Genomic DNA, 14,047 nt, shown 5'->3' with positions numbered 1-14,047 from the left:
ACTGAAGGCTATTATTTGCTCAATTACCTAATATACCGACCCTCGATGCATTTAAGGTAAATTAGGTTTTGGTGTCCTTAATATGTCACATTCGATAGGGTTTTAGGGTTGGTACGTTTTACCAAACTCATTTCCTTGTTTAGTGCATTTTCTTGCAATTTGCTGGATTCCAGGATACTAGTTTGACGTAACCGGACAACCTAGTTCCCTTAGTTTTCGGGTTTTGGTCAAAACTACAAACTTGTATATCTATGTCTTATTGCACGCGGGGCAAAATTTCAGGTCAATCCGAGTTAATTAGACCAAGTTATGGTCATTATACTATTGCTGGTCAAATGGCATCAAATTAGGTCAATTTTAGGTCAATTTGGTCAACTTTGGTTCGGCCAGTTTTTGGACCCGAACTTGTGCAAGCTTTTTGACTTGCTTCTGGTCATTTCTGGGTTTTGGTGTCTTCATAAGACTTGTAGGAATGGGTCTTAACTATTCATGGTTAAAATTTCAGGTCAATTGGACCTGTTTTGAGTGAGTTATGGCCTAAACACTCACTGCTGCCCAATTGGTCATTTTTCAGGTCCTAATTGCACCTAATCCGAATTGGTCATTTTCTTAGGTCACCTTGGAAGCAGAATTTTGGTATGTTTTCTCAATGAAAGTTGGCACATTTTGTGCCTAGTTCCACCTCCAATTGGTCTCATACCAATTGAGGTTGCACATTTAAACTTATTGGCTAAAATGTACACTGCCCTTGGTTACTTTGCTTAACACACATCAATTACACACATTTACCTTGCAATATGTTTACTTCCCTACCAAATCTGTTTTGGTACATTACCAAAACCACATCCCACTTTACATTATCCTCACTTTGGGCAGATTACTACTATCTTCAATACTCCAATTAAAGTTCACATTTACAAAGTCTAAATACAATCACATACACACCTAAACATCACTAATTCTCACATACACTTTACAAAATAATTTCATACACATAACCATCAATCCTTCTATGTCAACATTCTGCCAACACTTCCATGAATACATACATTTATTCAAGTGTCCCCAAGCTGCCGAAATTGTCCTTCAACACCAAGTGTCCTACAATTCATTAAATCTCATTCCAAGTGCAAAAATCACCTTATACATGTGAAGTAATTCACTAGGTTATTAAATCATCACAACCAACATAATTCTCATCAATTATATGTACAAATACTTCATCAATACATGATTACATGGCTGCCCAAAAATGGATATCTCAATACTCTTCAAACTTAAAAATTTCCTTCACAAAACCAACACCCATAACATGTATACAAAGTTTATCAAAGAAATCTTCAAAAATGCTAACTTACCTTATGGTTGGAGCTTGTTAAACCTTGCTTAAACTTCTCAAATTTGGTATCAAACTCTTCCTTGTGATGAGTAGACAAACTTTCATGAAGCCACTTAAGGGATTGGAGTTGAAAATGGGGAGGTTAAGTGAGCTTGCATGAAACGCCCATGGAGTTTTCTCTCACCTTCATTCACGGCAACTTTGGTACAATGGAGAAGATGAAATTTTCTGATGGTGTAATGGAAGTACACCTGCCCCACTATGTGTTTAATTAATCCTTTAATGGTCCACTAACTCCAAATAATCATATAATAAGCCAAATGTGCATTTATTCCACATTAACCCATGATTTTAGCTATTTGTATTAGGTACCACTAAACTAATTTTTCATTTTATTTTCTAAGTGTAATATTATTTATTTTTAATGGACATTTAGGTCAAAAGACACTTGGGATGTCAAATGACCATAATGCCCTGTTCGGTTGCATTCCCGATTTTTCAGAATAACCGGATTTTGTCCTTTTTTATATTTCTCACTTTTCTTTGTACTAATTATTTAATTTTTCTTTGATCTTTCTAATGATATTTATTCTTCAATAAGGGTCTATTTAAGTTCTAAAAATGTTTTCCAGGGTTCCCGCAAATGTATTAGTCAACGGTCCACGCCGTGACTTCCCAAAGTCTGATCACCATCGTTAGGTTTCTCACTGCTTAACTTGATTACCTTTCTTTGCTATTATTTTTCCTTTATTTTTCTTGTATTTTCTTTTCTTGTATTTCATTATTTTATGTCTCCTCACTCATATTGAAGTGTAGTTCTAGGCATCCTAGCTGTCCGGACAACACTGGTCACTGGAGCAGCAGAACGCACTACCGAACTTAGGGGTGTTACAATTCTCCCCCCCCTTAAATAAATTTCGTCTTGAAATTTTACCTGGCATTAGTCTTTGAACAGCTGTGGGTGTTGTCTCCTCATATCCTCTTCACGTTCCCAAGTAGCTTCTTGGCCTGAATGATGGTTCCACAGCACTTTAACCAGGTGTATCTGTTTGTTTCTCAGTTGCTTCACATCATAAGCCAGAATTTTTATGGGTTCTTCCTCATATGAGAGGTCTAGATTTACCTCAATCTCTTCAACTGGTAGTACATGAGATGGGTCTGATCTGTACCTCCTTAACATGGACACATGGAAGACATTGTGTATCCTTGCTAACTCTGGAGGTAATGCCAATCGATATGCCAAAGGACCCACTCTTTCCAGAACCTCATATGGTCCGATGAAACGAGGACTCAGTTTCCCCTTTCTGGCAAATCTCATAATCCTCTTCCAAGGAGAAACTTTGAGGAATACCTTATCACCCACTGCATATTCAATATCTCTTCTTTTCAAATCAACACAGGACTTCTGATGATCTGATGCAGCCTTGAGTCTATCTCTGATCAATCTAATCTTTTCCTCTATCTGCTAAATAATTTCTAGCCCAATCATCCTCCTTTCACCTACTTCGTCCTAACATAGGGGAGTTCTGCACTTTTTGCCATACAAAGCTTCATATGGAGGCATCCCAATGCTTGATTGGTAGCTGTTGTTATAAGCAAACTCAATCAAAGGCAAGTGTGTATCCCAACTACCTTCAAATTTAATCACACAAGCCCGTAGCATATCCTCCAGTATCTGAATAACCCTTTCAGACTGGCCATCTGTCTGTGGTGGAATGCCGTGCTAAAGTTCAATCTAGTTCTTAGGGCTCTCTGAAGACTACCCCAGAATCTAGAAGTGAACCTAGGATCTCTGTCAGACACAATCGATACTGGCACTCCATGCAATTTTACAATTTCATATATGTACAATCTGGCCAATCTTTCCAGGCTATAGTCCATCCGGACTGGCAAAAAGTGATTAGACTTGGTTAGTCTATCAACTATAACCTATACTGCATCATGACTATTCTGTGTCCTCAGAAATCTCATCACAAAATCCATAGTTATCTGTTCCCTTACAATGTTTCGTAGGCTGCCACTTGTATGCTAGCTTGACACTTATTAATGTATACAAATTCTGTTAGTGGGATGTATCTGTCCCATCTCCTCTCGGATTCAATGACACAAATTCTCGATATATTCTTGAGGGCTTATCACATTTTACAGGTTATTTTTATCATTTCATTTCATTATTTATAGGAACTCAATGAGTTTTCGAATTTACCTGAATTACTTGTTTATTTGTCCATCCGCTTGAGGATGATAAGTCGCATCTTGATATCTTTAAGCTTATAGCAATTCTTGTAGTACGGGTAATTCACATTAATATAATGAGTCATCGACTCTAGCTACCTTACAAGTGTAGTCATTTGATAGGCTAGTTACAAGTCTTAAATTTACGACTAAAATTTTCACATTTATTTCGATAATAGTATTCTATTAAGTGCAATCGTATCAATTTATAGATTACTTACAAATATTCTTAATTTATTATACCACGAGGAAGCACGTAGCTCTACACAATAATCTCGTGTCGGTACTATAATCTGCAGCTTACAATACAAACATCGAGAACATTATATAGTCACTACGTTATAACCTCATGGACTAGATTTTCTAACATCTTATCCTTCTCGAATCCACTAATATCCCAAACCGATTCTGATTACAATTTCCTTTGACAATTACTAACAGTAACATTTTTGCCCTCATCTAGAGCAATTCTATTACTGTAACTTACTTTTAGGTCCTCTTGCCTTACATTAAGTAGGCTCGCCAATTAGCTTTATAATTTACGGTATGTTAGAAAATACTTTTAGCTAACAATTCTTCCAAAATTAATGTCAACCATACTTGTTATTGTAGTTATTATCCTAAAGGACTAGTCACTAATACATCAAAATTCATTTCCATATAAAGGAATAACAACAGAACATATAGTTCTGACACTAACACACAACTAAGTAGTGCTGGGATCAATTAATAACTAATTGTTTTTTTCAAAAATTAAGAACTTACCAGCAGCTACATCTGAAGTTTCTGCTCCTTTTACTTGGTGCATAGTGGACTCTCCGACTAGTGCGCTACTATATTCATGTTGATTCAATGTGTTATAGTGGTGAGGAGTACCAACTCTATTTCTATCTTGACTCGATGTGATGCTGTGAACTCGGAGAGCGGTCGAGGTGGTTTAGCACAATCTTTAGCAAAGTGTCCAAGTTTTCCACAATTGTAACAGGCTCTAGAGGCCTTACGACAAATACCTCCATGTAGCTTACCACAAACATGGCAGAAACAGGCAGGATAGGAACTTCTGGTTGTTCGACGACTAGATTTTAGTGGTCTCTGCCCTGATGATCCGCCTCTATCATATTTCTGAGTTCGGGGCTCCTCAAATTTTTTTCTCTTCCCCAAATTACTGTTCGAACTCTGACCCATAGGTTTCTCCCTCTTTTCCATTTCACACTGCCCTTGTGGGGTTGGAGTGCATGCTTGGGCTTGGGTGTGATTATCGACCATTTGTTGAAAGAAAGTGGCCATTTCTTTGGGCCATTTGTGCGATAATTTGTATGCAGTAAAGCCCAGTACAGTCAGGCCTTCGACATTTTGTGGAGCTGGGGTCTCAACTTGTTCTTCTGCCATCACAGACTGTTCTATTATCTCATTCTTCTCTTCCATTTTTCGCACAGAATTTTCTATTCCTGTACAACCAACACAAGGAGATTCCTCTCCATTAGTTCACATTTATGATGTAAATGTACTATATGTATCAAACATTTGAGCAGTTGTAGTTACCGATAAAAAGATTTCAAATTCACAGTTCGAAATTCACTTTAAAACCATTGCTCTGATACCCCTTAAACATGTCACACCCTACCCCTCTGTAAGGTATAACATGATCCCGTAGTATACCTAATAAATTATCAACTCCGTCTACTGATAACCCATTAAATACACTACAAGGGATTTTCAAAACTTTTCTTACTTCTTTTACAGTGGTGAGCACTATTTACAGGTGTTATGTGAACTGAAGTGATAGAACTAACACATTTGACTTATTTGGAGTTTCTGTAAAAATTTTGGCAGAGTGCCATCTGTATTTTGGATAAAACAGTTCTTCGGAAAACCTGTAAAAAGCACTTCAATATATATTTGCAAATCTCAACTCCAACATATTTCTCAACACAACATTTTTCTCAACTCAAATCCGCAGTGATTTTTCAAAGACTGAGATATAAGAAATATAATACAAAACTATTCAAGTAAATGAAATCTCAAATTTACATTTACAATAATTTACATTTAATTACATACCAAAATATTTTACAGGAGTTTCTATACAACTGCTCAAATAATTTACATACATATTATTACATGCATACATCAAAACCTATGTACATGGGTATACCTATGATATACACGAGGTGATCTGAATATATATTCAAGGAAATTTACTTATCGCTCTATGCTCTTCTTACTGCGACAACATACAAAGCTATCATTGAGTGGTGAACTCGATGGTGCACAACTATAATTTAAAACATAGTACAATATACATTGACAAAATTCTGATAAATAATTTGGAAATCTGAATACTCATCAAATTCCACAACTCAAAATATTCATTGCCAATAATGTAAATCATTTGTATAAATGACTTTGATCACAAAATTCAATTTATCAAATCATGACTATCCTTTTAAATAATTCTAACGAAATCAATTATACATAAACCATAATTGAAATCAAAATTCCTTACCATTCAAAAGCCATTCTGTATCTCAAAAATCATTATGTATTTCAAAAATCATACTGTATCTCAAAAATCATATTGTATCTCAAAACTCATTCTTTATCTCAAAAATCATTCTTTATCTCAAAAATCATTCTTTATCTCACTAACCATGCAAGACTAATCTGAAAGGGCCATATTCGATGTGATTCTAACTCCCTATGGTCGGGGAGGTCGAATCAGATTCTAACTCCCTATGGTCGGGGAGGTCGAATCATCGTGCACAGTACCATCACAATAATGAATCTTCCGCAAGGGCCATAACGCTAAAATAAACTTAGATCTAACCTCAAATCAGAGGAAAATCTAAGCCTGCACGCGTACCATGGTAATCAAAATACAACTAACTCCATTGTCTTCTCAACAAATGAGAGAGACGGGTAATAACCTAGTCAAGCATCTATAGTGAGATATAAAACAATATCACAATCCATTTAGTGAGCACAAATCACAATACAATTCGATTCAAAGTCAATTTCAATATCCAATAAAGTTTTATGCTCATCACAATTCAAATCATACAATTGCATTTTTCCATGAAAATTGCCATCACAATTCAAAACATGTTCTATCACAATTTTCTAAAACATAATTTATTCAATCCATAACAATGCTTAATACTTGTGGAAATACCATTTCACAAAGCTAAATTCATACCTACTATAACAATTTTAATAATCATTGAATTAAATCCAATGCTTGTTAAACATAATACATAAGAAAATATGTCATTTAATCATATGAAATATTCAAACAAAATCAGTTAAAAACTAGTTGTGCACAAACCTCTGATAATTGTCTCCTGGTCTGGACTCAGTGTTTCCTTCCCTTTTTCTGAGTCTTTGGTAACTGAGAAACACAATTTGAAGTGTTTCAGTACTAAATTAAACTGTCTCTAACGATAATGTTCGATAAGTAATTCACTGAAGGCTATTATTTGCTCAATTACCTAATATACCGACCCTCGATGCGTTTAAGGTAAATTAGGTTTTGGTGTCCTTAATATGTCACACTCGATAGGGTTTTAGGGTTGGTACGTTTTACCAAACTCATTTCCTTGTTTAGTGCATTTTCTTGCAATTTGCTGGATTCCAGGATACTAGTTTGACCTAACCGGACGACCTAGTTCCCTCGGTGTTCGGGTTTTGGTCAAAACTACAAACTTGTAGATCTATGTCTTATTGCACTCGGGGCAAAATTTCAGGTCAATCCGAGTTAAGTAGACCAAGTTATGGTCATTATACTATTGCTGGTCAAATGGCATCAAATTAGGTCAATTTTAGGTCAATTTGGTCAACTTTGGTTCGGCTAGTTTGTGGACTCGAACTTGTGCAAGCTTTTTGACTTGCTTCTGGTCATTTCTGGGTTTTGGTGTCTTCATAAGACTTGTAGGTATGGGTCTTAACTATTCATGGTTAAAATTTCAGGTCAATTGGACCTGTTTTGAGTGAGTTATGGCCTAAACACTCACTGCTGTCTAATTGGTCATTTTTCAGGTCCTAATTGCACCTAATCCGAATTGGTCATTTTCTTAGGTCACCTTGCAAGCAGAATTTTGGTATGTTTTCTCAATGAAAGTTGGCACATTTTGTGCCTAGTTCCACCTCCAATTGGTCTCATACCAATTGAGGTTGCACATTTAAACTTATTGGCTAAAATGTACACTGCCCTTGGTTACTTTGCTTAACACACATCAATTACACACATTTACCTTGCAATATGTTTACTTCCCTACCAAATCTGTTTTGGTACATTACCAAAACCACATCCCACTTTACATTATCCTCACTTTGGGCAGATTACTACTATCTTCAATATACCAATTAAAGTTCACATTTACAAAGTCTAAATACAATCACATACACACCTAAACATCACTAATTCTCACATACACTTTACAAAATAATTTCATACACATAACCATCAATCCTTCTATGTCAACATTCTGCCAACACTTCCATGAATACATACATTTATTCAAGTGTCCCCAAGCTGCCGAAATTGTCCTTCAACACCAAGTGTCCTACAATTCATTAAATCCCATTCCAAGTGCAAAAATCACCTTATACATGTGAAGTAATTCACTAGGTTATTAAATCATCACAACCAACATAATTCTCATCAATTATATGTACAAATACTTCATCAATACATGATTACATGGCTGCCCAAAAATGGATATCTCAATACTCTTCAAACTTAAAAATTTCCTTCACAAAACCAACACCCATAACATGTATACAAAGTTTATCAAAGAAATCTTCAAAAATGCTAACTTACCTTATGGTTGGAGCTTGTTAAACCTTGCTTAAACTTCTCAAATTTGGTATCAAACTCTTCCTTGTGATGAGTAGACAAACTTTCATGAAGCCACTTAAGGGATTGGAGTTGAAAATGGGGAGGTTAAGTGAGCTTGCATGAAACGCCCATGGAGTTTTCTCTCACCTTCATTCACGGCAACTTTGGTACAATGGAGAAGATGAAATTTTCTGATGGTGTAATGGAAGTACACCTGCCCCACTATGTGTTTAATTAATCCTTTAATGGTCCACTAACTCCAAATAATCATATAATAAGCCAAATGTGCATTTATTCCACATTAACCCATGATTTTAGCTATTTGTATTAGGTACCACTAAACTAATTTTTCGTTTTATTTTCTAAGTGTAATATTATTTATTTTTAATGGACATTTAGGTCAAAAGACACTTCGGGATGTCAAATGACCATAATGCCCCTGTTAAGTTGCAGTCCCGATTTTTCGGTAACACCGGGTTTTGTCCGTTTTTCGATTTCTCACTTTTCTTTGTACTAATTATTTAATTTTTCTTTGATCTTTCTAATGATATTTATTCTTCAATAAGGGTCTATTTAAGTCCTAAACATGTTTTCCAGGGTTCCCATGATCCGAGGAGCTAGTCAACGGTCCACGCCGTGACTTCCCAGTGCAGTCACCCATCGTTAGGTTTCTCGGCTCGTTTAACTTGATTACCTTTCTTTGCTATTATTTTTCCTTTATTTTTCTTGTATTTTCTTTTCTTGTATTTCATTATTTTATGTCTCCTCACTCATATTGAAGTGTAGTTCTAGGCATCCTAGCTGTCCGGACAACACTGGTCACTGGAGCAGCAGAACGCACTACCGAACTTAGGGGTGTTACAACTATGTAGATTTCTGCTAATCTCTCTAGTGAGTAATCGGTTCTGATAGGTAGAGAGTGTGCTAACTTGGTTAATCTATCTACAATCACCCAGATGGTATCATGCTTCTTCTGTGTCAATGGCAGCCCGGTGACAAAATCCATGGTGATGCGGTTCCATTTCCACTCTGGTATAGATATGGGTTGCAGCTACCTTGATGGAACCTGATGCTTAGCCTTAACCTACTGGCATATCAGACAACTAGTCATATAATCATCAATCTCTTTCTTCATTCCAGGCCACCAGTACTGTGCCTTTAGGTCATGACACATCTTGGTACTTCCTAGGTGCATAGCATGGAAACTACTGTGCACCTCTTTCAATATATTCTTCTTCAGCTCCTCATCATCTGGTACACATATTCTGCCTTTATAATACAGGCACCCATCTCCTTTCAACTTATAATCAGTTTCCTTCCCCTCATTAACTCTACCCATAACAGTTAGCAACTTTTCATCCCTTAGTTGTACTTCTTGTATTTGCTGTAAGAAAATTGGCTTTACATGCAACTCAGCCAAAAGTACCCCATCCTATGTTAAAGACAACCGAGCATTTAATGCTCTTAAAGCCATCATGGACTTCCTGCTCAGTGCGTCAAGCACTATATTTGCTTTCCCAGGATGGTAATCGATCACATAGTCATAATCTTTAAGAAATTCAATCAATCTCCTCTGTCTCATATTGAGTTCCTTCTGGGTTGGCAAGTACTTCAGACTCTTGTGATTCGTGTAGATATAGCACTTCTCACCATATAGATAGTGCCTCCATATCTTTAGTGCAAATATTATTATAGCCAATTCTAGATCATGTCTTGGGTTGTTCTTTTCATGTGGCCTTAGCTATCTAGAAATATAGGCAACTACTTTCCCTTCTTGCATCATAACACACCCAAGCCCGTTATGAGAGGCATCACTGTAGATCACATAGTCTTTCCCTGACTCTAGTTGTGTCAACACTGGAGCTTCTGTGAGCATAGCCTTTAGCTTTTCAAAGCTAGCTTGGCATTTGTCATTCTAGTCAAACTTGACATTCTTATGTAGTAACTTAGTCAGCGGGGTTGCTATAAGGGAGAATCCCTTAACAAATCTCCTATAATAACCAGCTAACCCCAAGAAGCTTCTAACCTCTGTTACATTTCTGGGAGGCTTCTATTCTACTATTGCTTCAATCTTCTTTGGATCTACCCTGATCCCATCTGCTGATACAATGTGTCCAAGGAAGGATATCTCATCCAACTAGAAGTCAGACTTGGACAACTTGGCATATAACTGCTTTTCCCACAGTGTCTGTAGTACTACTCTCAGGTATCCATCATGCTCCTCCCGGTTCTTAGAATATACCAGTATATCATCTATAAAGACCACTACAAACCGATCCAAGTAAAGATGAAAGATGTGGTTCGTGAGGTCCATGAAAGCTGCTGGTGCATTTGTCAGCCCAAATGGCATCACTAGAAACTCATAGTGTCCATACCAAGTCCTGAAAGCAGTTTTAGGTACATCTGTCTCCTTTACTCTCAGCTAGTAATAGCCTGATCTGAGATCTATCTTAGAGAATACACCGGCTCCCTTCAGTTGATCAAACAGATCATCTATTCGTGGTAAAGGTTATTTGTTTTTCATAGTCACCTTATTCAACTGTCGGTAGTCTATACAAAGCCATAATGTACCATTTTTCTTCTTCACAAACAACACCAATGCTCCCTATGGTGATACACTAGGGCGTATAAAGCCCTTATCTAGTAGCTACTGTAACTAAACTTTCAACTCTCTCAATTCAGTGGGTGCCATCCCATATGGAGTAATGGAGATTGGTGCAGTACCTGACATAACCTCTATAGCAAACTCCACCTCTCTATCTGGTGGTAAACCTAGCAACTCTTCCAAAAATACATTCGAAAAATCACATACAGTGGGGATGTCCTGTGAACTCGGGCTAGTCTTATTGGTGTCAACCACATGTGCTAAGAAAGCCTCACAGCCCTTCCTTATCATTCTTTTGATTGCTATGGCTGATATAATAGTAGAAAGACAACTCGTTCCTTCACCCACAACTATAATCTCATCCCCATCTACTGTCTGTAATGAAATCCTCTTCAACCGATAATCTACCATCGCCTGATAACTTGATAACCAATCCATTCCTAGTATCACATCGAACTTATGGAATGGTAGTTCAATTAGGTTAGCTGGAAACTCATACCCTTGTATTTTTAGAGGACAACCTTTGTAAACCTTTTTCACCATGACATTATGGCCTAAAGGGTTAGTAACTTGTATGCCCTCCTCTAATTCCTCTATCTGTACCTCTCTATCAACTGGCGATGTGATGCACACATATGAATGTGTGGAACCAAGGTCAATTAATGCATAAACAAATAAATCATGGAAAAAGAAAGTACCCCTTATGACATCAACTAGCTCTGGCTCCTCCCAAGCTCTCATAGCATAAGCATGAGGTGCTACTTTGGTCTCTTGCCTTTGAACTATCTCTGCAGTAAGCCGCTGTGATGTACCAACTGTATCAGGCCTCGTAGGTCTTTTACCCCTCTATGCTACTAGGGTAGGTCTCTCTGTCTGGGGTGGAGCAGTGTGAGTACTAGCACTCCTCTGAGGACAATCCTTTAAGAAGTGATCCATAGAGCCACATCTGAAACACCCACCAGTCAATAGTCTGCACTCTCCTCTGTGGTTCCTCCCACAGCGTGAACAAGCTGGTATTGGGGCTGATCCCTATGTAGCTGCACTCAAATAATTACCCACTAATGCACCAGACTGTCTTCCTCTCCTCGGAGCAAACTGAGATCTCTGCCTCTTACCTCGACCCTGATTTTCTCCCTGAAACTCCTTGGGCTTCTTACTACTGGTGGCTGTTGAACCAGACTGACCAGATTCAGAACCCCTCTTACATTGCCTATCTCTCCTGGAGTGCTCCTCATTTCTGACTCTCTCTACATCCAGAGCTAATGCTACTAACAGAGAAAAATCTGTGAAGTGGTGAGTGTTTGCTTGGTTTTACAACCCCGCAAGTGCACAGATCGCTAACAAGTAATAAAGTGATAAATAGAGTATCATTCCCACAAGGACCTTTGTTTAGCAAGTACCAATCTACACAGTAATTTTGACTGTCTAGGCTATCAAATTTTTATGCAATGAAGTTCATTGTTCGTTAACTTTAATCACTATAATAGCAAATTTAAAATGAAGTAATCTATTTTTGGAACAATCCTGGAGTTAGGATTTCACACTTGAATCTTATTAGGGATGTTATCTCGTTTATTTACTGAATTGAGGTTTGTTTTCTTTGATGGAAATTAGCCCTAAGTTATCCTAAATCCTCTCTCAAGGCATCTAGGGTGTATTTTAATTAATTCAAACCCTACTTTCGTGGTGATCAAATTAATTAAAATCCTTTAAGACCTTTGACCAATTTTTAGGTTCCACAAAGGTATCAGCCTATGTCTAGGTCAGAATTCCTAGGTTCAAGATCTTGATTTTCTAATGTTAATCTTCACCTTTCAATCCTTCAATCAACATCTACAATCATGTCTAAGTGGGTACCATCACATAGCATGCATTAGGATCACAAGAAATTAAATTAAGAAACAAATCTCAAATCCAGTAAATAAAACTTAATGTTCATCCATAACAATAATTATGAGCATTACTCTCCTAAACCCAGAATAAGGAAACTACTCACTCATGGTGAGTTCAGCAAACATCATGATAAAAAGTAAAGACAGTAAAAAGAAAACCATATAAAGAAATAAAGTAATAGAATTCTGTCTAGGGAGATGAAACAAAGAAACCGAATATAGTTTGCAACTTTGATCTTGTGGAACTTCAGCTAGAGAACTTCTATTGGTACTGATGCAGAGCGCGACAGCAGCAGCCTTCAGCAACACTCCCGATGACAGTCGTCTTTTCTTTTTTTCCTTCCACCCTTCTTTTGAAGTTTTCTTTTCTATTTATATTGGTTGCTCTAGGTTAGGTTTCTCTGAGTCCAAAGGGCCTCAGGAGTCTCATTTTTATCCGAAAACAGGAGGGAAATTCGAGTTATAAAACTAGCTGCAGCATAGTACATGGCCCGTGTGTCACTACACGAGTCCCGCAAAGTAGGGCCGTGTAACTTGCTGGAGGAGAATCACGTGGTCTTGTTTTGGCACAAAAAGTTACACGGGTCTGTGTCAACTACACAGGCCTGATTACACAGGCCGTGTACTGTTGTTCCCATAAGTTTCTTCAAGCTTGCATTTGGCAGAGACTTACACGGGTCCCTGAAGATTACACGGGTCTCATTATATGACCCGTGTACTTGTGTTTCTCATCGATTCTCTTGGCTTTCTTTTGGTAGATATTTACATGAGTCTGGGGCTTGGTTTACACAACCCATGTACTTTGTATCAGCAGCAATTCTCTGTCTCTTGACTCCTCTAAGCTTTTCTTGCACTCCTGTACTTCTGTAGCTTCACCCAAACACCTAAAATGATGCAGAAAACATGGAATTAAGGGCTTTACAATAGAAATTGCGAAAACTAATGAAATCAACTAGTATGCATGAAAATACTTACCTAAATGCTATGAAATAGAATGCAAATGTGCTTAAAAACATCTATACAATTCAAGTGTATCAAATACCCCCAAACTCAAACTTTTGCTTGTCCTCAAGCAAAGCAAAACTCTATTTAAAACGCATTTCTGGGGATACGTAGGAATACAACCATCAATTTAATAA

Source organism: Hevea brasiliensis, chromosome 2 (genome assembly GCF_030052815.1).
Source record: "Hevea brasiliensis isolate MT/VB/25A 57/8 chromosome 2, ASM3005281v1, whole genome shotgun sequence".
Taxonomy (NCBI): Eukaryota; Viridiplantae; Streptophyta; class Magnoliopsida; order Malpighiales; family Euphorbiaceae; genus Hevea; species Hevea brasiliensis.
This window is presented reverse-complemented; position numbering follows the sequence as displayed.